Source organism: Pongo pygmaeus, chromosome 1, assembly GCF_028885625.2.
Source record: "Pongo pygmaeus isolate AG05252 chromosome 1, NHGRI_mPonPyg2-v2.0_pri, whole genome shotgun sequence".
Classification (NCBI taxonomy): Eukaryota; Metazoa; Chordata; class Mammalia; order Primates; family Hominidae; genus Pongo; species Pongo pygmaeus.
The window spans coordinates 75,014,630-75,040,201 of NC_072373.2; the positions used below are offsets into that span (position 1 = coordinate 75,014,630).

The 25,572-nt window shown below is 39.8% G+C and overlaps 1 protein-coding gene and 1 long non-coding RNA gene across 18 annotated transcripts in view; one reads left to right on the forward strand and one right to left on the reverse strand.

Moving 5' to 3' along the window:
* RABGAP1L (RAB GTPase activating protein 1 like) overlaps positions 1-25,572 on the reverse strand; it is an 852,978-nt gene that overhangs the window by 41,419 nt on the left and 785,987 nt on the right. The window lies entirely within an intron of this gene.
* Positions 44-8,714, forward strand: LOC129013250 (uncharacterized). The gene is made up of 4 exons (XR_008493815.1): positions 44-159; positions 966-1,063; positions 5,418-5,572; positions 8,347-8,714. It is a non-coding gene; the product is annotated as an uncharacterized LOC129013250 (long non-coding RNA).

A 25,572-nucleotide genomic window follows, 5' to 3' on the forward strand; every position in this document is an offset into this window, starting at 1 on the left:
AGAACAATATGTTGCTAGGAAACCTTCCAAGCTTATTTATCTTGTGCTGTGGGGTGATACAGAGCATCCACCTGTGTGACTGGCACAATGTGAAAGAGGGGAAAAGGGTGGAGGAGGAAGAGACAGGAGAGCTGATATGAAACTCTTGTTATTTATGAGGTAATCAAAGAAAATAGATTTTCAGTTTTTAAACCATATTTCAGGACAAACTTGATTTTATTTTAGGGAATACTGAATGGGATACAGACGCTTGAAATTTTTCTTTCTGGAGAAAGAAATTTAAAAACCTGTTAGGTAATTAACATTTATTGTTCCCCTTTCAGGGGGACCGTCCCCACGGATGATCAAAGGTCAGTTCCTGGTCAACATAAGTAAACAAGCTTGTTTAAGATAAATTCCCCTACACTCCCTTGTACCTACTCCTTGCCCAATGCCTCAGGGTTATAGAACAGCTGCCTTCAGCTATTCTCCCCCGGGGCTCTGCAGAACCTTCTGACCTTTCAGAAGGTTTGCGTCCTTTCCCTATAGTTTGCGTCCTTTCCCCACCGCTCTGACTGATCTCCCACAGTGTCTGCTGATATTTTCTATTACGTTTCATTGTATTCCACAGTGATTTCACAGACCCTCTAAAATGATTTCATAACCAGCAGTTTAAAGGACACTGCACGAAATGAAATGGGCTTTTTCATCTATTGCCCTGATGATAATACTCAGAGCGTTATAATTCTAAATCACTGGAGAAGCTTTATTAACTCTACTTATCATCAATACCCTAACCTGTCATTACAGATGAGAGTGGGTCCTTGTCAGCTGTTATCAGGAAATACAAAGAATAGAGCTTAATGAATTTAAGGCAAAGGGGAGTGGTAGGGGAATGGCGAGGGAGTGTTAAACAGTGACCTTCAATAACAGTAAAAGACAGAGTGCAATAATTACTCATTTGCCTTACTCTTTCTCAATATTAGTCATGCTGGCCTCAGACGGAGATATGGGAGGGGAAGACTGAAAAGAATACAACCAACTTTCTTCATTCTCCATGTTTTCTCTCTTCTTCTCATTTAAGGTGTTTATTTCATATTTATATATATGACTCTTGCAGATTGAATATATATTAATCATGTTGTATATCAATAATTATCAGAAGAATTTGCCTTAATAATCTTCACCTCACTAATCATATCAACCAGTGATATCACCCTATTTTGTACTTACTTTCATATCTTATTTTGAATACTTACTAATATTTGAATTTCACATGCATTAGTTCATTTTTTTTTTTTTTTTGGCACACCACCATGCCTAGCTAATTTTTGTATTTTATTTGAGATGGAGTTTCCCCATGTTGGCCAGGCTACTCTTAAACTCCTAACCTCAAGTGATCTGCCCTCCTCAGCCTCCCAAAGTGAGTTATTTCTAATAAAACTTATTTTGGCCAGGTGTGGTGGCTCATGCCTATAATCCCAGCCCTTTGGGAAGTCAAGGTGGGTGGATCACTTGAGTTCAGGAGTTCAAGACCAACCTGGACAAAATGGTGAAACCCTGTGTTTACAAAACATAGAAAAATTAGCTGAGCATCGTGGCACATGCCTGTAGTTACAGCTACTTGGGAGGCTGAGGTGGGAGGATCACCTGAGCCTGGGAGGCTGGGTTGCAATGAGGTAAAATCATGCCACTGCACTCCAGCCCAGGTGACAGAGTGAGACCCTGTCTCAAAACAAAACAAACAAATAAAAACATATTTATTTGCGTACATATAAGATTTGGTTAAGTTTCCTGATTATCAAACTCAATCATTTTTTTTTTTTAAGAGACAGGGTCTTGTTCTGTTGCTCAGGCTGGAGTGCAGTGGTGCAATCACAACACACTGCAGCCCCGAATTCCTGGACTCAGGTGATCCCCCCACATCAGCTTCCTGAGTAGCTGGGACTATAGGGGCACACCACCATGCCTAGTTTTTTTTTTTTTTTTTTTTTTGGGTAGAGCCAGGGTCTCACTATGTTGCCCAGGCTGGTCTCAAAATCCAAGGCTCAAGCAGTCTTCCCACCTCAGCCTCCCAAAGTGCTGGGATTACAGGTGTGAGCCACCATGCCTGGCCCAAACAAGATCTTTGTACATTTAGGAGTTCAAGGGCTTTGTATATTTAGGAGTGCTTTTCAACACCACAGATCTTAAAACTTCAGATCATAATTAACAGAATAATAGAACTCTTAAATAACAAATTTGAAACTCACTGTAGTAACTTGAAAAGAACTTACACACAGAAAAGAGAAATAACAGAATACACACGTAAAGATTTTTCAAGTTGGTCTATGCTCTGTAATATATATGGCATGATCTTTGGCATATCCTGACTTTATGAAATAGTATATTAATTTTGTAAAAAGTTGGTTTTGCATTTAAGTAGAGAAAAGAACCTGGGCACTACCAGTGTTTCTCAAGGTAAGATATTATTGGCATTTTGGGTGGAATAATTTTTGGTGTAGACTCCGCTCTCCATTTCTGAGCCCATGGCATCCCTGGACCCATTTATGATTTCACCTATTAAATGTCAGTAGCGGCTGCCTGTCACTGTGACAAACAGGATGCCTACAAACCTTTCTAAACCAGGTGTGGATGTTGGGGGCTGGTAGGTTTGAGGGGTACATGCTTGAGAAGATGTGGGATTCATACTAAAAGCCTCTGAGCTAAACTATCAATAAAGACAAGAGGAGAGGCCTGGACCAGTGTGCAAGGTTTTTAGCACTGCACTGATGTATTCAGATGTCCGCTTCCCTCTGCTTTGTTATTGGTTTGCAGTAATTGCCACTAAGTATGGAATTCCTTCATGTCAAAAAATTTCCTAACAGTTTTAAGCCTATTAATTTAGAAAAATCTATATTTAATCCTGTCAGCAACTCCATGAGGGAAGTATTATTTGGATTTTACAAATAAGTTGAGGATAGGTAACTTGCCCAAGATCATACAGCCGATAAATAGTCAGAAATGAAATCCAGTTGGCCTCCAGAGCCTGCACTCTTTAACTACTTTGCTCTACTGCCTGGGACCAGATGATTAAAGTAAAGCTGCTCAAGAAGCTGACAGTCTAGACATAGTGCCAAATATGTGTCTAGTTATCATCTAGTTTCATAAGCGCAATAACAGATATTTATAAAAGGTACAAAGATGATCAAGAAGAAATTTGTGGGACAGAGGGTTGGAGAGGGAGAAGCACCTCAGTGAGAGGGATTTTCATGATGACTGGTTTATGCAAGCTTCCTTGACCAGTTAAAACACAGAGCATTTCTCCTGTGCTCAGTTTTAACAATGGGCCAGTCACTTGTAAGAGCTATCATTCAGGGTTTGATGAATCTGCTTCTGTAATTCAGAAATGAAAGATACAAAAATATTAATTTATGGATGCAAATACTGGTAAAGTACATCACTGTGTTTTTCTTTTTTAAAGGCTGATATGACCCAAGTTAAAATCTTCTGAAGTGAAGATTCCTGGTGCTCAGTTCAGGTGCCTAGAAAATTAATAGGCCAAAGGTGCTAGCCATTATGTGCTACTCTTGCTCACTTCAGACAATTTCTTAGGATGAATATAAATTATCTCATTTAATATATTAATCAATGGACAGAGAAAAAATAGATATGTAATATAGTATCACTTTCCTTGGAAATTTGGGGGTTGCTGAGAGTTTCCAAGTCAGAGTCACAGTTATTTTTGCAAGGACTTATCAAGATCTGGACATAAAGTGGATCAGGGGCAACCAAAATTCTAACAGTCAGTTTGCAGTAGTATAATGGACTCGAGAAGAAACATGAAAAGGAATCAGGAGAAGGCATCCATCAAGAGGAGGGACATGTCCTATAGGCTTCACTTAATCCTCTTCATAGTGGTCAGCAAAAGAAGTCACTTTGACTCCTTTTAAGCTTTTAGCACTAGGAGGAGAGGGAACATATTAAAAAATGATATTTTGCCCCATGTGTCTTGGGTGCAGGAGGAAACCTTCAGAGAATGTAAGAGCCTGTAAATGATTATTAGTTGTATTCTAATACTTAAGGAACATAATGGTTTAAGGGGGTAGGGACAAAAGACATACTTCTCTTGCAACAATTTCCAAGGCTTCTTACAGACATCAAATTCCCAGGCATTCTCCTCCTGAATTCATACTAACATACAATCTATGGTGCTGTACTTGTTTTAATCTCATCTGACATGTCTAGCTTTCCCAATTACTCAATCCTAGTGGTGTGCACACTTGTGACATGTACCTGGACCTTTATTCATGAATACTTATATGACATGAGCCACTTTCCAATGTTTGTGGCTTACTCCAGAATGTAGCATGCTCATCAAAGTGTCTTTGAGAGCTTCTGAAATACTGATTTGTACTTTATTTGCCACATTCTCATATAAGCTGTGGTCCCAATGCTGTATCAATTTTGGGAGACTTGCATTTTATAGAATCTGCTTACCTGTTCATTTTTAATTCCTCATCTTCAGTCCTGTAAGTCTAATCTTGTATAATATTTTTGTGGAACTCCTTGGCACTTCTGCTTTAGATATTTCCTATCAATAAATAATATCTGGAGGTAGAGGAATTTCTGTACTATGTGTTGACAACGCCTAAATTTATAGTTTTCAGCCCAGAACTTCTACTAAGCTTAGCCTGCATATCCAATTGTGAACTTCCTATCATCATTTGGATGGTTAACATTCAAGACATTTAAACCTGGACTAATACCCCACCTTCTACCCCCAATTTGTTCTTCTCCTACTGTTCATCTTCCATCCAGAAGCTCAAGCCAGAAACCCACAAGTCACCATTGTCTGCTCCCCCAACCAATGCTCAGGCAATCCATCACTAGATTCTATACTGTATGCCTCCAAAATATCTATCTTGTTTTTCTTTTGAACTTCACTGGCAATGCCCAATTCAAGCCATAATCACCCTTCATCAGAACTAGTGCCATAAATTCCAAAGTGGACTCCCCATGTTCATAGTTGCTGTACTAAATCTTTTTGCCATTGGGCAGCCGAAGTAATTTTTTCCAGGATGCAACTCTGAAATCATTTTCCTTCCTAACATTTTCCAATTGCTTCCTATTGCACTTAGGATAGAGAAATACTTGGCTCTGATGGTCCTATAGAATCTAGTCTCAATCTACCTTCCCTTCACTCTCTTTGCCTGTATTTTGCAAAAGTGTGGTTTGTCCATCCCAGAAAGTACATAAAACTATCCAAATAGGTACAGAAAGCAAAAGGTGATTATTAGAATTTCATGTTCTGTTTTTAGAACATGAAAATAGGAAGGACTATTTTTATTTCATCTTTTAAAAAATATTTGTGCTTATTGTAGTACAGGTAGCTAATTTATTTAAAAATGAATATACATATATTGGTGGTATGGGCTCATATGACTTTCATTCGCAAGGATCACAATCAAGAGTTTAAAGACAACCAGTCTCTGCTCCAGCCACACAGGACTTCTTTTAGTACCTTTACTACATCATGCCCTCCCCTGCCTCAGGCTTCTGCTGGGATGGATCCAGCACATTCACCCTAAAATTCTGATTCAGAAGATCTAAGGTATGATCAGGCACCTCTATCTTTTTTTTAATCTTAATGTTAATATTTGTGGATACATAGTAATTTAATATATATATGGGGTACAAGAGATAGTTTGAAACTGGCATGTAATGTGTAATAATCAAATCAGGTAAAATGGGGTAGCGATCCCCTCAAGCATTTATCCTTTGTGTTACAAAGAATCCAGTTACACTTTTTTTTTTTTTTTTTTTTTTAAGGCAGGGTCTTGCTCTGTGGCCTCGGCTGAAGTGCAGTGCTGCTCACTGTAGCCTCGACCTCCTGGGCTCAAGTGATCTTCCCACCTCTTAGCCTGTAGCTGGGACTACAAGCACCCACCACCATACCTGGCTAATTTTTTGTATTTTTTGTAAAGACAGGGTCTCGCTATGTTGACCAGGCTGGTCTTGAAACCCTGGGCTCAAGTGATCTGACCTCCTCAGCCTCCCAAAGTGCTGGGATTACAGATGTGAGCGACTGCACCCAGCCCAATTATACTCTTTTAGTTATTTTTAAATGTACAATTAATTATTATTGACTATAGTCATCCTGCTGCACTATCATACACGAGGTCTTATTCATTCTTTCTCATTTTTTTTTGTTCAAGTACCTTTATCTTTACAAAGCTACTCAGGCAATTTTGATATACTGCCTATCTGAAAACCACTGAACTAAACATTAAGCACTAGAAAGGGAGAAGAGACAGGCTAGAGAAGCTTTTATGAATTGGCCTGAGAACACAACCACCACTTCCTAAGGGAATATCCATTCTGAGTTTCAAACAACCAATTTATAAATAAATTTTAGGAGAGAAGAAATTTGTAAGATCAGGAAGGACTATTTTAGTGTCCCAAAATATTTCAAGAATCTATTTATATAAGCAGCTTGGATATAAGAATAAAATCAAGTTTTAAAGAAGAGAAAAACCATATTCTTCAAGCACAATTATTTGAGGAGCAGTTTCTCTTTGATACTTTATTTGGGGTGGTTTAGGAATTAAACAGGCTGGCTAGGTGCGGTGGCTTACACCTGTAATCCCAGCACTTTGGGAAGCCGAGGCAAGTAGATCACCTGAGGTCGGGAGTTTGAGACCAGCCTGGCCAACATGGTGGAACCCCATCTCTACTAAAAATACAAAAAAATTAGCCAAGCACAGTGGCTCATGCCTATAATTCCAGCTACTCGGGAGGCTGAGGCAGGAGAATCGCTTGAACCCAGGAGTCTGAGGCTGCAGTGAGCCGAGATCGCGCCATTGTATTCCATCCTGGGTGACAAGAGCGAAACTCTATCTCTCAACAAAAAAACATAAGAAAGAAAGAAATTAAACAGGCTTGGCTGGGCGTGGTAGCTCACACCTGTAATCCCATAATCCCAGCACTTTGGGAGGCTGAGGCAGGTGGATCACCTGAGGTCAGGAGTTTGAGAGTTTGAGACCAGCCTGATCAACATGGTGAAACCCTGTCTCTACTAAAAATACAAAAATTAGCTCAGCGAAACTTTGTCTGAAAAAAAAAAAAGAAATAAATAAATTAAACACACTTGCATTTGAAAACTTTCTCTGCCAAATACTAGCTATATAATTTTATGAGCAATTTACTTAAACCTCTTACTCAGAACTTGAATTGTTTATGTTTTGTAATAGGGTAACACAAACAACTACAATGACCATCTCCTTTAATTGAGCACAAAATGCATGCTGCAGCACTGACCTAGGCACTGAGCACATATATATATATATATATATATATATATATGTATTTTTTTGGGGGGGGGATGGAGTCTCGCTCTTTTGCCCAGGCTGGGGTGAAGTGGCATGATCTCGGCTCACTGCAACCTCTGCCCCTGGGTTCAAGCGACTGTCCTGCCTCAGCCTCCCAAGTAACTGGGATTACAGGCACCTGCCACCACACTCGGCTAATTTTTGTATTTTTAGTAGAGACGGGCTTTTACCATGTTGGCTAGGCTGGTCTCAAACTCCTGACCTCAGGTGATCCACCTGCCTCGGCCTCTCAAAGTGCTAGGGTGACAGGCGTGAGCCACAGCACCTAGCCATCATTTAGCATTTTTTATATTTCTTAAGCCTCCCAAAGAAACTGGGTGTTACTATATCCGTTTTATAAATTGAGTAAACCAAGAAAGACTAAGTAACACACATAGGCCTCATAATAATGACAGACCCTACAGGCTTTTGTTTTAAGAGATTGGGTCTCACTATGTTGCCAGGCTGGCTATGAACTCCTGGGCTCAAGGAGTCCTCCTGACTCAACCTCCCAAGTAGCTGGGACTACAGGCACATGCCCCTGCACCCAGCTACCCAAAAGGTCTTTTTGACACCAAAGTTAAAGCCTTAATCATGCACTATGTTACATGACTATCATCTACATTGCCTGTCATCTAGCCAACATGCATAGCTCTCAAACCTAGGACCTTTGATAAGCCTCATCAGTAGCCTGCAGCAGTTAACTGAGCTAAACTCAAGGATGGAGGTGCTGTTAATGCATAACTGAGAGGTAATGAACCTAAGATATCTGCCACATTACCAGGAATAACGTAGGAGATTAAAAAAAAAAAAAAGAAAAAAGAAAAAGAAAGAATACCTTTACTTTGATCTTTCTGGGCAAGCTAGGAAAAAAAAAAAAGAGAGAGAGAGAGAGATGGCCAAATAGACTCTGGGGTGGTTGAATCAGGAATTTAACTCTGGGAGAAGCCTGCTTAAAATTCCATAAAGTCTTAAGAGGGTGCAGACTGAAAATAATATATTTTTCCTCCTCTCACAGCCTTCTGAAAAAAAAGCATTGAGAGCATAAACCACTCAGAAGATTTACAGCTTAAAGCAGATCACCTTAAGATACTGGAATCAGTCAGTGCTTAGATGGAACATTTTTTGAGGCCTACATCTTCACTGAGTGCCCTTCTTCTCTATTTCCTATACTTCCTTGTTTCTTTCTGTCCCCACTGCATCCCATATGGATTTGTACAAATAATGCTGGGTTCTTTTCTTCACCCACATGCAACAGTTGCTGCTAGATCATAACCATTCCTTCTATTGGTTTTAAAATCTGTTTTTCTCAGATTCCTTACACTTGAAGGAAAAAAAAAAGGACATTTAGCCTGTTTTTCTTTTAAGCAATAAAAATTCTTCTCTCACCGTATTGATTATTCTCAATGTGGGGCTAAATTACGGAAATTCTGATTCTTTTCCTCTTTGCAAAAATTAAGAAGCAATAATATCAAGTTAGTATACCATGTTGGATGTTTTTTATTTCTTTTGGGGGAGGTGCTCAAAATCCATTGTAAATCTCAAGTAGAAATCCATTTGTAAATGAGTTTTTGGTTAGAAATTTATCACTTAAAAATTTTAGTACAGTATTTGGAGAGTAATGGAATGACTACCAAGCACTAAAAACTGAGACAGTAAGATGGCAAGCATTAAATCTGGTTACATGTTGAATTGTATTGGTCTGATTCCAGGGAGTAGAATAACCAGATATAGTTCTAAAATTGGACCACAGAAAGCTGATACAGCTATACATTCAGAGTGAGTTAATTAAGCTATTTAAACACAGACAATAAGAGAGGAGAGAAAGAATGATGGAAAAACCAAGTAGGACACTGTTCTCTATTATTATCAAGTGTTAACTTCATTATCGTAGTACTGGCCTTTCCACCATAAAATGCTAAGAAACCTGAAGCATTACTTTTATGTCAGTTGTCACTGGCAATTAGATCAAAAGTAAATACATATCGTTTGCTAAAAATACAAGAGGCAGAAGGCTATAGACATTTATGCTCTAAGAAATTTAATTTGAAACTAATGTATAAGACAACCTGAGTAAATCTGACTTTAGAGAGATTCAACTTTACTACACCAGATTATATGAGGACAAACAGTGGAAAAAAAAAATGGGGAATTTTACTGTAGTCATCCATCTATAAAGACAGTAAGTAAAACTGGTTAAAAGTCATCACTAGTAAAATTAAATTGCATGAAGATTGCACTGACCTTTTTTTTTTTTTTTTTTTTTGACTTTTTGAGACAGGGTCTCACTCTGTTGCTCAGGCTGGAGTGCAGTTGTGCAATCACAGCTCACTTCAGCCTTGACTTTCCAGGCTCAAGAAATCCTCTCACCTCAGCCTCCTGAGTAGTTGGGACCACAGGTGTAAGTCACCACGCCTGGCTAATTTCTTTGTAGAGGTGGGGTTTCACTGTGTTGCCCCAGCTGGTCTTGAACTCCTGGGCTCAAGTGATCTATACACCTTGGCCTTCCAAAGTGCTGGGATTACGGTGTAAGCCAGTACACCTGGCCCTGCATTGCCATTTTTACACATCAACTTTTTAGCTTGGGAAGAAAAGCTTATACATACAACTTTGCTTTTTTTTTCTTTTTTTTTTTTTTTTTGAGACAGAGTCTTGTTCTGTTGCCCAGGCTGGAGTGCAGTGGAGTGATCTTGGCTCACTGCAAGCTCCACCTCCTGGGTTCAAGCGATTCTCCTGCCTCAGCCTCCCGAGTAAGTAGCTAGGATTACAGGTGCACACCACCACACCTGGCTAATTTTTTTATACTTTTAGTAGAGACAGGGTTTCGCCATGTTGGCCAGGCTGGTCTTGAACTCTTGACCCCAAGTGATCCGCCCACCTAAGCCTTCCATAGTGCTGGGATTACAGGCATGAGCCATTGCATCTGGCCACAACTTGGCATTTCTAAAAATGATTTATTCATTCACTCACTCAACAAGTATTTATTTACTATTTACTATGTAGCAGGCAAAGCCATCCTGGAACAAAGGCACAGTCTATCCCCTAGAGGAGTTTACAGTCTGGTGGGGAGAAAGTCTTTTTTTTTGAGACGGAGTCTCGCACTGTCGCCCTGGCTGGAGTGCAATGGCGTGATCTCGACTCACTGCAACCTCCACCTCCTGGGTTCAAGGGATTCTCCTGTCTCAGCCTCCTGAGCAGCTGGGATTACAGGTGCCCGCCACCACATCTGGCTAATTTTGTATTTTTAGTAGAGACCAGGTTTCACCATGTTGGCCAGGCTGGTCTCGAACTCCTGACCTCGTGATCCGCCTACCTCAGCCTCCCAAAGTACTGGGATTACAGGCATGAGCCACCGCACCCAGCCTGGGAGAAAGTCTTAAAAGAAATAATCACAATATAAATAAATACTGTATTTACAAAGTAAGTTAAGTGCTCTGAGGGAGAAGAAAAGGTGGAGGGATACTAATACATGGCTCTAATTTTTATTGCTTCTCTGAGAAATGACAATGAAGCTAAGCCTTGAAGAGTAGGTTAGCCAGTGAGGATTAGGGAGAAAGGGTGTTCCAGGCACAGGGAACAATGAGCACAGGATGACCAAGAGCAAGACCAGCTACATAATTTGCAGGCTCAGTCCAAGATAAAAATTGAACACAAAAACTAAGAATTTCAAGCTAGTGATAGAGCATTCAACCAAGTAGGAGGACCTATGTGACTGCACAGGTCACACACACATTAAGCCAGTTTTGGAAAAGGATGCATGTTTAAGGGACTTAAGGCCAGTTGCTGGAGAACAGCGAGGGGAGGGATTGCTAGCTGAAGAGTATGAGAGGTACACAGGAACAAGTCCAAGGTGCAGGGCCTCCAGGGACCAACCTCACAGAGGTTCATAGTTTCCCCAAATAGTTAGCAAAGAGCTATTGTGTAAGCAAGGCTGTTATGTAATCATTCTGCTGGGTGCTGAGAGGAAGACAAAGAAGATAGTTTCTGCTTTTAAGGAGCTTACAAATAATTATATAATTTAGGGTAGAATGTGACAGGTTCCACAAGAAAGGTATAAGCACCAATATATGGGGGCTTCAAGGCATGAAGATTACTCAGTTGGAGGTGGAGAACTGCAAAGCACACAGACAGAAGGACTGCACACTGACTGAAATTAGCATACTTCTGCCTTTGGAGCTCTGATTTAACCATATCACTGCAGGAACAGCAAACACATCCAGCACTTCCTATGTGCCAGGCACTGAGTGCTACATGCTTTACATGTATGAATTCATTTTAGCCTCACATCTCTGAAGTAGGTGCTATTCTATCATCTTCATTTTACAGAAGAAGAACAAAGGCACAGAAAGGTTAAATAGCTTGCCCAAGGCCATACAGCTAGTAAAGTGGGGATTAATTTGAATCCAGGCAGTCTGGGTTTAATATCCTTGCTTTGAACTATTATACTATACTATCATCTTACTAACATTAAGTGTTTTATTTTGCTTTCTTTTTTAAATCTGTGTGCTATAATTGCACCTCCTTTACTTTTCTCCTGGTGTACTTGGTTAGTTATATATACTGCTTCAAATTGGCTAGGAAATATAGAACAAGAGAAATAATTGTCCTAAATATTTGTCCTTCTTTATTATCTAGAGCCAGATTTGGCCGAACAGCAGTATGAAATACATTTAGGTATGAGTTTCTGAAAGAAGACAACATAGACAGCACTACTTTCCTCTGCCGTTGACATCAGTCCCAGTGTGTCTTTGCACTAATGGCTAACTAGAGCCGTGTAGTTATGGACAATTACTCCTGACTCCCTTAGAACTATGAACAGTGAATTAATGGAATTCTAAGAACTCACACATTGGCTCCCAGTGTCCCTAATGACCCAAAGCTGGATCTGTTCCTTACAGAATTGTTAAGTACATGCATGTGCTCATTATGATAAATATCTACTATGTACAAGGCACTATGCCACATGCTATATGGGATACAAAGAAAGTTATGACACAGTCCTTTCATCAAGAAACTTACAATAAATTTTAAATTTTTATTAATGCCACAATAGACATATAAGCCTCATTCTATGATGGTGTAGAGGAGAATGAGTTCACAAATCCATCAGGAAATTTAGGATAGACTTTAAGGAAGAGATAGCATGTAAGCATCGTCCTGGAGGGAGGTTTTGCTATTGACCATTCTAAAGTGTCAGGGTTTTTTTTTTTGTTTTGTTTTGTTTTGGTCGGGGAGGAGGAGGGTATATATCAGTGCCTCCAAAGACTGAAGGCAGGCATGGCCATACGTCTCCTCACTACCTTTCTACCAGGTAGGAAGCATCTTCTGTTAGGTGATAGTCAACAGGCCCAAACAGTGCTCTGCCTCGGGTGACACTGTGCAGGCATTAGGCTACCTGGCTTGCCAGAATCTTATGAGCAATTCATGTGCCAGAGGAACCTGTATGGTATTTCTAACCAATCCAATTTGAAATTATTTCTGACATCCTTTATGCTAACTAGAAAACTCTCTGGTGTAGATTTAAAGATAAGCAGGTTAAATTTACAGTAGTGATCTCCTCATTAGGGTATTTCCAATGCCAAACACCTACCTTTACACTATGTATTCCCATATCAGTGTTTCAAATGTTAATCACTCATGTCCAAGGTGTAGACTAACACACTGTAGACTGGGGTGTTTTAATGTAAATTACAGACAGTATTACAGTAGGGTAGGGCTATGAGAGGGGTATAGGGAGGGACAAGATGTTCCAGATGGAAGGAACAACTTGTTATTGCTTATATCTTTCCTCATACCTAAAGGAAACTTCTGTAAGCAAAGGCATGGAGCTACAAAATGTGGGCCTACTAAATGTGCTAAGCAGTTCTGTTTGTTTGGGTGAGGAGCTAGATGACCTGGCATAAGGTACCTGCAGAGCAGGCCGGAAAGAAAACACTGAAGCCAGATTGAAGACTGTCTAGGTTGCTGCCAATCGCTGAAAGCATGAACCTATTTTGGTAGTTGCTAGCTCAGTGACCATACTTTCTGAAATAAAAACCAGGCAGATGGTCTTAACAGATGTTTGCATCCATTCTGGATATGAGAAGCAATTTGGAATATGAAAGAACCTAAAATACTAAAAGTTTTTGGATTGTTTTGGTAGCCGGGCTTATGAGGCAGAATATCTGATGTTAGAACTGTCTTTTAAAAGAAAAGTCTTGTCACAATGATGTGAAGAGAACACTGAGGTTTTAAAATAGTAAAAGGATCAAGACTGTTTTTACAAATATGAATCTGGAAATCATGTATATGCTAAAGTAGAAGGGAAGATAAAGAAAAGAAGAAAGGGTTAGGTGCAGTGGCTCACGCTTGTGATTCTAGTATTTTGGGAGGCTGAGATGAAAGGATCACTTGAGCTCAAGAGTTCAAGACCAGCCTGGGCAACAAAGCGAGACCCTGTCTCTACAAAAAATTAAAAAAAAAAATTAGCCGGGCATGGTCAGTGGTGTGTGTCTGCAGTCCCAGCTACTCCAGAGGCTGAGACAGAAGAATCCCTTAAGCCCAGAAGTTTGAGGTTGCAGTGAGCTATGATCGATCACGCAACTGCATTCCAGCCTGGGTGACAGAGCAGGATCCTGACTCAGAAAAAAAAAAAAAAAAAAAGAAACAAACAAACAAACAAAAGGAGAAAGGTAGCAATTGAAAGGACGTTTAGGAAGTTATGAAAATAAATCAGGAGAAAGGGACTTTGTGAAAAAGGTGACAGTAGAAAGGGAAAGGAAACAAGTTTTCCTAGTCATGGGAATCAGTCTATGTCACTCATGTAATAATCACATATGGCTGTTAGGAGCTATTCCTGGGGTATGAATTTTCCAAACTCCATTGGGATGCCTTAAGGAAAAAATTCTGCCTTACTTACAGTTGGTATCTACTGCAACATAACATAAAGCTGAATAATTAGTAGATGCCTAAAGCAGATTTATTCAATTACGCATATTCTTACTGTCTCGTGATTCAAATGGAATTTGTTAATTAGTTAAATGTTGGAATAAAAGAAACAGATAAAGACTATGCCCATACATTTTCCTCAAGTACGGGTGTTACAGGAGATATGTGATGACACAGAGCTGATAAGTGGAAAAATATAGAAATGCACTTAACATAGGATATTCTTGTTACCTAAATGAGAAAATTGTGATGACCAATTAAATTTGGCCGTTTTCTCTGATATGTTTGACAGAGTCAATAATTACCTCTGTTCTGTGGGGCAATTTCTAAAATAATGCATAAGAATAAGACTATTTGAGAAGACCTTTTATACTATGCAATTGGAGCATTCCCTAAATCAAAACTCATTTCTTTTTTTCTTTTTGTGAGACAGAGTCTCGCTGTATCACCCAGGCTGGCGCAATCTCAGCTTACTGCAACCTCCGCCTCTTGGGTTCAAGCAATTCTTCTGCCTCTGCCTCCCAAGTAGATGGGATAACAGGCACGCACCACCACACCCAACTAATTTTTGTATTTTTTTAGTAGAGACAGGGTTTCTCCATGTTGGCCAGGATGGTCTCAAACTCATCACCTGAAGTGATTTGCCTGCCTCAGTCTCCCAAAGTGCTGGGATTACAGGCATGAGCCACCACGCCTGGCCCAAAATTCATGTCTTTAATCTTGGATAGAACAAACATGAGAGGAAAGTTAGAACACCAAGCTTGCTAGATTTTTAACACATAAACAACAGATATATACCTATCAATCAATCAAAGTATGTTCAAGATAATTCTCATTTCAGAAAAAAAGGTAATATCAAACTTTCTAAAAATTGATTAAAAAAATCAAATCATTTTTTATGTACAGAGTAAATCAAATGAGAATCTATCTGAAATTAGGCTTGGCCAAACACAAGTAAAGGAAAGACCCTAAGATTAGCTTATTTTGTGTGCCTCTTTAAGGTCCATCTACTGCAGTTTACACATAAACGATCGCTCTTCAAAGTCTGGGGTGGGGTGTTACTTATGTTCCCATTTCTATGGAAACTGTGGGAAGGCATGAAAAATATGGTATGGGAAAATGTGTATTTCAACCCTCACTTCCCTTCTATGCGTCCAGCCCAGCCCTCATTTCCAGGGGAACAGGAGTTGAAAGACCTCTGGCAGCTGAAAGTAAAAGCTCACTAACGGATTGCAGCTGTTTGTCAGCTGAGAACTGCAAATGACAGTTTATCGTGGCCATTAAAATTTTTAAATGATATTTTCCCTAATAAAGCCCGCACTGTAATAATTTACAAGAGGGAAACTGACTATATAACTAGTGCAAGGAAAAACACTCAATGGGATCTTCTGAAGCCGAGTCTGTTGCTGTCTTTCATAATTCCAATGTCATTGATCATTTTTTCAGAGAATGACTGCAATAGGAAACAGAGTGAAATCAGAAGTGCCCTCATCAACTCACTCTGCCACAAACTTCCTCCAAATGGTGGGTGTGGAAAAAGTACTGGGTAACTAATTAAACTGAGGATGGATAGAGAAAGGGAAAGAGAGGGAGGAAGAATCTAATTTAACATTTAAACACTATTTAATTATATTTTATTACAAGAAACTATGTGAAGATTGTCAGCTACCCACAGGGTGGGAACACTAAGCCTGGTGAATGTGGTAAAATCTAGACATAAGCCTTAGCAGAGAAATCTACAGACATACAGTATTGCTATCCAAATCACCTGAATTCAAGTAGTGAGGTACACCTGTAATTCTTCAGTAATTGAAAAGGACAGGCTGGAACTTGCTAAAAGTTACCCATTTCCCCTCTACATCCAAGGGCTTTACAATACATATGTAAAATTATTTATAGATGGAAATCTGTGTTATATGCTTTTAGCTCAAGGGAAATATTCTCATTAATAACCTGAAATGTGACCGGCGCGGTGGCTCATGCCTGTAATCCTAGCACTTTGGGAGGCTGAGGTGGGCAGATCACAAGGTCAGGAGTTTGAGACCAGCCTGGGCAACATGGTGAAACCCTATCTCTACTAAAATACAAAAAAAAAAAAAAAAAAAATTAGCTGGGCTTGGTGGCGGGCGCCTGTAATCCCAGCTACTTGGGAGGCTGAGGCAGGAGAATCACTTGAACCCGGGAGGTGAAGGTTGCAGGGAGCTGAGATCGTGCCACTGCACTCCAGCCTGGGCAACAATGTGAGACTCCGTCTCAAAAATAATAATAATAATAATAATAATAATAATAATAATAATAATAATAACCTGAAATGAATGCCCTCATATAAAACACATACAAAGTTTGAAAAAGAAAGAATAGATAATTCTTTTTGTTTTACATGTACATAGGTCAACTGTGTCTCTGAGCTACTTTTTCATTGTTTTTGGAGAGGTTGCTATCCCAAATTCTTCACTCTAAGTTGGCTTCTACTCACACATGCATCAGGCAAATACAAAACCCGAACATTTTCTTTTCTTTTTTTTTTTTTTTTTTTTTGAGACAGAGTCTCGCTCTGTCACCCAGGCTGGAGTGCAGTGGCCGATCTCGGCTCACTGAAACCTCTGCCTTCCCGATTCAAGCAATTATCCTGCCTCAGCCTCCAGAGTAGCTGGGACTACAGGCACGTGCCACCATGCCCGGCTAATTTTTGTATTTTTAGTAGAGACAGAGTTTCACCATATTGGCCAGGCTGCTCTCAAACTCCTGACCTCATGATCTGCCCTCCTTGGCCTCCCAAAGTGCTGGGATCACAGGCGTGAGCCACTGCGCCTGGCCAAAACCGGAACATTTTCTAATGTGATTCAACAAAATGGTGTCAAGAGTATTAACTAATAGGATAAGGGGGAAGTATTCTAACAGACCTTTGGGGCCAGTCTTCTTATTCTTACCAAAATCTCTAAGGTGATATTTCCAAGATAAGAACAAACTGGAGGAGAACAAACTGGAGGAGCTCCAAGTTAGGACCTCTGGTTTTTCACTGTTGATTTTAGCATAAGTCTGATTCTGTTTATTTCAAGAAGCACATGTTGAGAACCTACTTATCAACCAGCACCAGGCTCATGCCTGTAATCTCAGCACTTTGGGAGGCTGAGGCAGGTGGATCATTTGAGGTCAGGAGTTTGAGACCAGCCTGACCAACATGGTGAAACCCCATCTCTACTAAAAATACAAAAAAAATTTAGCTGGGCCTGGTGGCACATGCCTGTAATCCCAGCTACTCAGGAGGCTGAGGCAGGAGAATCGCTTGAACCTGGGAGGTGGAGGTTGCAGTGAGCTGAGATCGTGCCACTGCACTCCAGCCTGGGTGACAAAGCAAGACTGCATCTCAAACAAACAAACAAACAAACAACAAAACAAAACAAAACAAACCAGCATCAAGCACTGTAATACATTTATGACAGTTTCTAACTGCAAGATATACATATATTTTTAAATGAAGTATTGCTATTTAAAAATTAATCTTGGGCTGGATGCGGTGGCTCATGCCTGTAATCCCAGCACTTTGGGAGGCCGAGGCAGGTGGATCACCTGATGTAAGGAGTTTGAGACCAGCCTGGCCAGCATGGTGAAACCCCATCTCTACTAAAAATGAAAAAAATTAGCGGGGTGTGGTGGCGGGCACCTGTTATCCCAGCTACTCGCGAGGCTGAGGCAGGAAAATCGCCTGAACCAGGGAGGCAGAGGTTGCAGTGAGTCGAGATCACACCATTGCACTCCAGCCTGGGCAACAAGGGCAAAACTCTGTCTCAAAAAGAAAAAAAAATTAATCTTGGCTGGGCTTGGTGGCTCACGCCTGTAATCCCAGCACTTTGGGAGGCCGAAGCGGGTAGAAACCCAGCCTGGCCAACACGGTGAAACCCCTACCTCTACTAAAAATACAAAAATTACCCGGGCGTGGTGGCAGGAGCCTGTAGTCACAGCTGCTCAGGAGGCTGAGGCAGAAGAATCACTTGAACTCAGAGGTGGAGGTTGCAGTGAGCCGAGATCGTACCACTGCACTCCAGCCTGGGCAACAGAGCAAGGCTCCATCTCACACACACACACAAAAAAAACAAATTAATCTTATAAAAATTATGGTCCTTCCTCATTCTCACTACAGACCTTGATGTATATGACGGTTGTCCTAAGACAATTTTTTCAAATATCACTTATAGTGTAACATATAATTATATAATTGAAGCTATAAAATGCAAATTAATAATTGAAAAAAATGAAAGTGATTTATATAAACATGGGATCAAAGTAATAAGCTCTGGTACTTTCTAATTCTTAGTAAAGTTTCATCTTTTCATAAGCAAGTATTTACTGGCTAACATCTTGATTAGGTTAGTGTTAGGGAGCACTTTGTTGTCTCTATAAGGTATACAGTCATTTAGGTTCATAACATAAATCTGCCAATTCAAAGAATGCTTCAATTTATTTATTTATTTTTTGAGAGAGGGTCTTGCTCTGTTGCCCAGGCTGGAGTGGTACAGTGACATGCTCATGGCTCACTGCAGCCTTGACCTCCCAGGCTTAAGTGATCCTCTCACCACAGGAGTGGGACTACAGACATGTGCCACCATACCAAGCTAATTTTTGTATTTTTTGTGGAGACAGGGTTTCGCCATGTTGCCCAGGCTGGTCTTGAATTCCTGGGCTCAAGCAATCTGCCTGCCTCAGCCTTCTGTGTAGCTGGCACCACAGGTCTATGCCAGCACACCCAGCTAATTTTCTTATTTTTAGTAGAGACCAGGTCTTGCCACATTGCCTGGGCTGGTCTTGAACTACTGGACTCAAGTGATTCTCTTACCTCAGCCTTCCAAAGTTGTGAGATTACCAGCGTGAGCTACTACACCCAGCAGAAGCTGCTCTTTCCTTGCTAAATATCATCATGTTCTTGGACTTTGTGTTCTCATCAATTCTAATATCAGCACTAGTGGTTGGCTTTTTTTCTGGATATATTTTCTACCCAGAAACAAAGTTAAATTTAAATCTACATACTGCAAAAACAAGTGTGCTTATCAAGACTTACTCTTTTTTTTTTTTTTTTTTTTTTTTTGGTGAGACGGTGGTATACTCTTGTTGTCCAGGCTGGAGTGCAATGGCACAATCTTGGCTCACCACCTCCTCCGCCTTCCAGGTTCAAGCAATTCTCCTGCCTCAGCCTTCCAAGTAGCTGGGATTACAGGCATGTGACACCACGCTCAGCTAATTTTTTATTTTTAGTAGGGACGGGGTTTCACTGTGTTGCCCAGGCTGATCTCGAATTCCTGATCTCAGGTGATCTGCCCGCCTCGACCTCCCAAAGTGCTGGGATTACAGGCGTGAGCCACTGTGCCCGGCCAAGACTTACTCTTTACCAACCCTCACTGGGCATATATTGACAATCAGGACTTTTACAAAATTACAAAGTGTTACAGTGTCATGGCTCTTAAGGTAATCTCACAAAAATATTGAAATCACAAATGATAATAAATTAAAAAGTCTACTATGTTCTAATTTTCAGAATTCTAAGTCTTTCATATTTCCTTTTTCAGTGTTAATGATTTTCTGAGACACATTTTCAAAGGATTATTTATAAGAACAAGACAAAATTAAGCCAAAGTCCATATTACGTGAAACTTCATCTCCTAGGCTTTGTAAATGTGAGTGGGTATATGTTTATGTGTCTTGTTTCTTGTCTGGAAAAAGTCAGAAGTACTATATCTAGATATTCTCAAAACCTTAATCACATAAACTCAGAAAAACAGAACTCAAAGATATTTACAAAAATTTTGCAGTAAGACAATAAAAGCCTCCTTGAGAACAAAGACAATGAAAAATCATAAATATCAATCACCTTTAAGAAGGGAATCAGCTTTAATTCAAGGGAATCTTTAATTTAAACTGAAACTATTTTAAAATTCAGGTTCTGTGTCCTAATTATCCCTTTTTGCTGACAGAAAAGCTAAAGGATACAGGACATGTCTGACCCAGGAATCTAAGCAAGTAACATACTACCTGGCTAATCCAGTTGAGGTGAAGGTCACAATACTGAATTTGAATATGCTGTGTTCTCTACTGTAAATAAAGTATTTTGTTTATCTTTTCATGCCACTCAAGAAAAAGTGGTAAAAAGATAAAGATAGGCTTTATACGGAGCCTATCTTATTTACCTGAAATGTAAGCCTCCATGTCTATATATAAGTAAAATTTGTGAAGCATATATATGTATACACACACACACACACACATATACACAAACACACACACATATATGAATGAGATAGGGTATCACTCTGGTTCCTAGGCTGGCGTGCAGTGGTGTGATCTCAGTTTATTGAAGGCATGACCTTCTGGGCTCAAGCCATTCTACCATCTTACCCTCCTGAGTAGCTGGGACCACAGGTGCATGCCACCACTAGCAGCTAATTTTTGTATTTTTTTGTGGAGATGAGGTTTTGCCATGCTGCCCAGCTGGTATCGAACTCCTGGGCTCAAGCAATTGATCCACCTGCCTCAGCCTCCCAAAGTGCTGGGATTACAGGCGCGAGCCACCATGCCTGGCCTTGAAGCATATTTTTGATACTGTAGAAAACACAGCCAGTATGGGAGAGTAACAGTTCATTAACTGTACATTCTTACATCGGATGTGAGCTTAAAATAAGTAAAAACTGTACAACTTTCAGCCGGGTATGGTGGCTCATGCCTGTAATCCCAGCACTTGGGAGGCCGAGGCAGGTGGATCACCTGAGGTCAGGAGTTTGAGACCAGCCTGACCTACATGGTGAAACCCCGTCTCTACTAAATATACAAAATTAGTTGGGTGTGGTGGTGCATGCCTGTAACCCCAGCTACTTGGGAGGCTGAGGCAGAATTGCTTGAACCCAGGAGGTGGAGGTTGCAGTGAGCTGAGATCGTGCCATTGTACTCCAGCCTGAGCAACAGAGCGAGACTCCATCTCAAAATAACAACAACAACAACAAAAAACGAAAACTGCAAAACTTTTATTTCTCTGATATTAATTTCTGGTCCTTCCTTTAACTATTTATTAACTGTAAGGCTTTAATTAAAACGTTTCTATACCAAAAAGACAAAGCACAGTTTAATTCGAGTATAATTCCTTGATTTTCCCTAGAGGATTGAGTTTTCCACGGATGGTGGGTTGAACTGGATAATTATTCCAGTCTTGATCCATATGGGAGGACTTCATTTCTAGGATGGCTCCAAAGCCCTAAAAAATGGTACCAAGACCTTGACAACCAGGGAGTCTTCATTATGCCAGAGATAACCTAGATGCAGGATAGAATACTAAGTTGAGACACTATCTCTCCTTCGGATAGTGGGTCTCAAACACTAGTATGTGCCAGAATTCCCTAGAAAGCTTGTTAAAGCACAAATTGCTGGGCCCCATATCCAGAGTTTCTGATTCAGATCTGAGATGAAGCCTAAGAATCTGCATTTCCAAGAAGTTCCCAGGGGGTGCTGATGTTCTGAGTCTAGAGATCACATTTGGAGAACTTCTGCTCTAGTTTCCTCCCTTTAAGGTAAACTCGTCAGTACTTTTCAGTCATTCAATTTTCTTTGGTATCCAAACCCATGAAAACAGTGCAGTTTTTCATGTGCTTGGGGAGATCTGGCCCAAGCAATATAATGAGGGCATTTATGAAGAGTGGCAGCCTGACACGGATGTGTTGGAGCCCAAGCAGAATGTCAGAAAGGGATCCATGGAAGGGTGCAATCTGGCATGCAGCATTTTAACAGGGTGAAGAGGGCAACCACACAATTAAAGAGGTGGCTACTTGGCAAACACTGGGGGATTTATCAGTAAGTTCAGGATCCAGAAAGTTGAAAAACTAGAATGAGCTCTTTGGGGTTGAAGAAATACAGGTGCAAATGCATATAAATGCATGTATGTATGTATGTATGTGTGTGTGTGTGTGTTTAGTCCCTAGTTCTGTCTGCTGAGAAGATCTAGAAGCAACAGTACATATCCAGAAGCAATGAGCAAATCTGCTGCACAGATCTTGGTTGCTGTGTATCAATGTCTACTAAAAAGAACCAGGGCTACTTGGAGAAATACCTGATTCTAGGGCTAGTGCCAGGAAAGTACAAAAAGAGCCTGGAATATCTTGCTTTTCCAAAAGCAAGTTACGCTTGAAGAATAATGGAAACATGTCAAAAAGACACAAAAGCCATCGTGAAGGAGCTCCCAGTGGCCAAGTAGGGGATAATTTCAGCATTAAAATAAATAATCGTAGCGTAAGATATAATACTGAATAAACAGGAAATCATGATTCTATATATAAATGAAATAAATTGAAAGTTTTATTAGGAATTGGATATTTATATAATTTCAAAGTACTTCACCACAAAATTCTTATTTGTCATGAAGAGGAATAGAGCAACTTTACATAAAGAACCTTGCAGAAATCACCTTGGTCAAATGATCAGAGTAAGCATCACTAGCCAACGAGACAAATTAAAATCATACTCCATCTGATAGAATGAATGGGATGAGAAAAACAGCATCACTTCTATAATATTCTTGCTCATGATACATATCCTAAATCTAATCTTAAGGAACCACCAGACAAACTCAAATGGAGAAACATTCTACTAAATAACTAGCTTGTCAACTTCAAACGTATGAACATTATAAAAGTCAAAGACTGAGAAACTATTCCAGGCTGAGGGTGACTAAGGAGAGAGTTAAACACAGCATCAGGCTCAGCATTCTTCTTTAAAAAAAAAAAAAAAAAAGTATTAAATAAATGAATAAACATCCTTCTTTGAAAACTTTAGAGAAAAGGATCACTCCCTGGAGTGGTTTCCTTCATCCTATATGAGGAAAAGTACCAGATGATTCCTCTGGGTCCTTTCTAATTTACCAATTCTACTCTGTTTACTATCTAACTGCTTATCTATCATTCAGAGCTCAAGGTATAGTCAGCGTTTTGAGCAAGTGTAGCTCAAAACTTCACTGGACAGGCAAAAGAAAAAAAAAAAAAAACCAAAAAAGCAGTCTAAGGAAATTTTATAATTTAAATCTTATTTTAATGGTAAGCAGGCAAGCCTCAAAAATCTACCCCTAGGTACAAAATGGAAGGCAAACAATGTCTTCTACCAGAGAAGCCAACATGTACAATCTTTCATGTGGTATTTCTCCACTTGATTGTAGGTTCAAACAGGAAGTAATAAAAGGCAATATATTTAATTTTTTTAGGTGAAATATTAACAAAGACTTCTGGCATAAAATAGTCATCTTTTGCTTTCTTTAGTGCACAGGAGACCGATGGCAAGTGGTAAATGCACATCTAAAGTACCATCAGTTTATTTTATAACTGAACTTGAGATGGCTACAGCTTACAAATTAATTAAAATTTTTAATACCTTTAGGCAAAGAGCAAAATAGAACTACATGGCTGAGATGACTAATATAGCCTAGTAAAACATATGACAATAACTGTTTCTTCCCTAGTCTCTTTTTAAAAAAACATGCAAGTCTTTCCAGGGCTGAAGCAAGGTTTAATTTGGCTCAGAAGTAATGGCTTCTTAAATAGAAGCCTCACAAAGAAAATCCCTGAAAGAGGATCAGTGAAACAAAGCATTATCTGTTGAAAGTCATAAGGAATGACTTCCCTTATTCAAAGCATTCAAAGCTAGGCTTAGAACTAGGGTATTAGAATATCAGTCTCACCATTAGCAGCAGGGATTCTGATTTTTATTTTCAGAATATAATGCAAAGAATATCCCATCAGCTTTGCCTTTTAAATAAAATGGGAAATATTCATCATATAAGAAAATACCAAGTTTTGCTGGACACATATTCATTCCCATCACCCACAGTATATTGTAAAATACCCTGAGAATAAAATTATAAATTAAGAGCATTCACTCTGCTTACTTTGTTACTCTGTTTCAAAAGAGGGGACAATGATGGGATGATTTTTAAATGTTTCTGGCTAAAATAACAAAAAAAAAATCCCACTAAATTTGGGGTTAAAAGCCAAACTATTCCCTACTTGGTAAATTAGAACATGGTAAGTTCCTTTACTTGGACTCTGGTTGTTTCATATTCATTTGAATTTTAAAAATGCACCCACTATTAGATTATTAATTTCAGTGGGTCTGATATCAATATTATGGTTATGATTTTAAAGTCCTTATGTGTTAAGATAAATACTTCAGTATTTATGAGTAAAATGATATGTCTGAAATTTTTACTTAATACTCCTGCAAAAAAAGATGGGGGAGAGATAAAACAAGAAAAGCATGAGGCTGAAGGTTACTGAAGCTGGGTGATGACTACGTGGATGTTCACGGTGCTCTTCTCTCCACTTTTGTGTATGTTTGACAACTTAAAAATGGGTTCGTAGGCTGGGCGCAGTGGCTCGTGCCTATAATCCCAGCACTTTGGAAGGCCAAGGTGGGAGGATTGCTGGAGCCCAGGAGTTTAATACCAGCCTGGAGAACACAGTGAAACCCCATCTCTACAAAAAATAAAAACAAATTAGCCAGGCATGGTGGCATGTGACTGCAGGCACAGCTATCAGAGAGACTGAGGTAGGAGGACTGCTTGAGCCCAGGAAGCCAAGATCCTGCCATCTGACACCGTACTCCAGCCTGGGTGACAGAGCAAGATCCTGTCTCAAAAAAAAAAAAAAAAAAAGAAATTTGATCTGGGTGTGGTGGTATATACACTTGTAATCCCAGCTACTTGAGAGGCTGAGGCAGGAGGGTTGCTAGAGGCCAAGAGTTCAAGGCCAGTCTGGTCAACAAAGTGAGTCCCCATCTCATAAGTAAATACATAAAATAAAAATTTTTAAAGGAGTTAAAGAAATTACTTTTAGCAGCCAGACATGGTAGTTCACATCTGTAATCCCAGCACTTTGGGAGCACAAGGTGAGTGGATCGCATGAGCCCATGAGTTTGAGAGCAGCCAGAGCAACATGGCAAAACTCTGTCTTTACAAAAAAAAAAAAAAAAAAAATCTGGCATGGTGGCACGTGTCTGTAGTCCCAGGTACTCAGGAGGCTGAGGTGGGAGGATCACTTGAGCCCAGGAGGTTGAGGCTGCAGTGAGCTGAGATTGCATCACTGCACTCCAGCCTGGGAGACAGAGCAAGACCCTATCTCAAAAAAAAAAAAAATTATTAAATTTTGCTTTAAAATCAGTAGAGATGAACATACTTCCTAAATTTCTAATTTATTTGTTTGTTTGTTTATTTATTTATTTATTTATTTATTTATTTATTTATTTATTGTAGAGACAGTGTCTCCCTCTGTCACCCAGGCTGGAATATAGTGCAGTG